This window comes from Alligator sinensis, unplaced genomic scaffold (genome assembly GCF_000455745.1).
Source record: "Alligator sinensis unplaced genomic scaffold, ASM45574v1 scaffold72_1, whole genome shotgun sequence".
In the NCBI taxonomy this organism is placed as follows: Eukaryota; Metazoa; Chordata; order Crocodylia; family Alligatoridae; genus Alligator; species Alligator sinensis.
In genome coordinates this window covers 781,048-783,304 of record NW_005842547.1, presented here as the reverse complement: position 1 = coordinate 783,304, position 2,257 = coordinate 781,048, and the positions used below count along the sequence as shown (strand labels likewise).

Below are 2,257 nucleotides of genomic sequence, written 5' to 3'. Positions count from 1 at the left end.
TTCCTGCCTATGCAGGGGGTCAGACTCGATGATCTATTGAGGTCCCTTCCGACCCTAACATCTATGAATCTATGAATCTATGGATGCAAACTGAAGGATGTATGTCATCCCTAAGTGGGCATGACAGAAGTTAGTTATTACTGAAATTTAACTGCTTAAATACTAAGCATGCGTAAGAAAGGAGGAGGACTAAAGAGACAGCCTAGTGGATGAACATTAATGGAATTCAGATGGGGATTTGAAGATGTGGTGGAGAAAGAGGGTTGCATATTCAATTTAAGATTTGTAGATACCCCTAAAACAATACAGCGGAAGGGCAGACAAACAGATGATGCATCAAAGTATGCAACCATAAAGTGGAAGGACAGTTGAACTAGTAGAAATAGAAAATGGAATAGAGGATAAAACGCACCAAAGTTTATGAAGGATATACATGACAAAATAAGTTAATAACTTTGTTGATAATATAACTGATGCTCTAAACAAGGGAAATACAGAACACTTAATCTATCTGGGTTTTAGTAAAGAAATGATATAATGATGTATGATAACATGGAGAAGGTGAGAATTAGTAAAGAAGATGTAAGATGTAGGTCCTAACTGCATAACCTTGAGGTATGACTGACATGTGGTGAAATGTAATAATTTTGTAATTTCAAAGTCTTAATTTCAGGATTAATAAAACTGCTACAAGGTGTGGGTTCAGTGGCTGGAAATATTAAAGAGGAGAAAATATGTCTTGATTACATAATGACTGTGAGCCACCAAAGAGCTACAGCCCTGAAAAAGACAAATGCAATGCTACAGTGCATCAGGCAAGGAATTTCTAGCACAGAGGAGCATTAATTACTTAATGCAAGGCTCTGTTGAAACCTAATTTGGAATACTGGGTGCAATGTTGGTCATGTGTAAAGATAGAACAGATGCAGAAAGGGCTCATAGGATTATCAAGAGAATGAAAAGCTTACTACAAGGAAAGTCTCAAAAAGCTTGTCTTGTTTAGCTTAGCAAAACAAAGAGTGAAAAGGAATATGATTGTTGTCTATAAACACATCACCAGAGAGGTAGAAGAGTTAATTAAGATAAATGCAAGAATGAATGGATATAAACTACTCATGAATAAATTAGGCTAGGAATTAGGAGAAAGTTTCAAATCATTAGGGATATGAGATTCTGCACCAGCTTTCTAAAAGGAGCAGTGGGGACAAAACCCTAACGAGTTTTAAGATGGAGCTTGTTAAGTTTATGAAAGGGATTATAGGATGTGTTTGCCTGTGAGAGCAGGGGACTGGACTCAATAGCTTAGTAGATCCCCCTGTGTCTCAAATTCATAACTTGATTTTGGAACAAAGCAAAAACCATCTATCCCTCTCCACTTCCTTTCCATTCACCCTACAGCTACAAATCTTTGTGCAGAAACCAGTACAGAACAATATAAAGCAAGAGAACAGATAAATATATTAATATTTAGTGAACATTGTGGATTTTTCACTAAAAAAATGTTATATTGAGGATGTCCAGAGATGGTAGGGTTGTATAATCTAAAGCAGGGGTTGGCAACCTTTCCTAACAGCAGGTCAGTGCTTACTGCTGGCAGCTGTCACTCGCCTGTTGTGTCCCTGATCTGAGCAGAGGAGTGTTTCCACTCCGCAATGTAGTCTCCCCTGAAAAAAATGTGCCACTGAAAAGTGTGGAAAGCAACAATTTGGATTGGCGAATTCAGCCCAGGCTGAATTAGGGGAGTTAGAGAGAAAAGGCCTCCACACATCACTGGAGGAGCTGACCAATACTAAACGGACAGGCCATTGGCTGTCTGTTAGTAAAAGGGGATCTGATGGCTGGGGTGGCAGGGACTAATGCAGAATAACCATTAATAACATGCAGAACAGATCAGCCTTTTGTGGGCTGGATCTGACATCTTAGCCTATGTGCAGACATTCAGGGAGTTTGGGGGAGTTAGATCATGTGAAAAATAGCCCCCAATATAAGATAAATCAAATTGGAGGGCTAGCAGAGAGAATGGAGGGGTTGGGGGGGCAAGCAGGCTCTGCAGGGGATGGGGGGCAGATGGGGCACACAGGTGGTACTGGGGGTCAGGTGGGATTCACAGGGGGTTTCTGGGATTTGGAAAGGTTTAGTTGGGTTGGGGGGACACGCTCCTCCCCATCTACTGGAACATGGGGCTGTTTTAATCTCCTGACCTCTGTGCCCCTAGACAAACAATCCACCCAGAAAACCTAGTCTCCCATTTCTCCTG

At 40.9% G+C, this 2,257-nt stretch overlaps 1 protein-coding gene across 1 annotated transcript in view; it reads right to left on the bottom strand.

The window, feature by feature from the left end:
• LOC102386534 (CUB and sushi domain-containing protein 1) overlaps positions 1-2,257 on the bottom strand; it is a 796,348-nt gene that overhangs the window by 276,149 nt on the left and 517,942 nt on the right. The window lies entirely within an intron of this gene.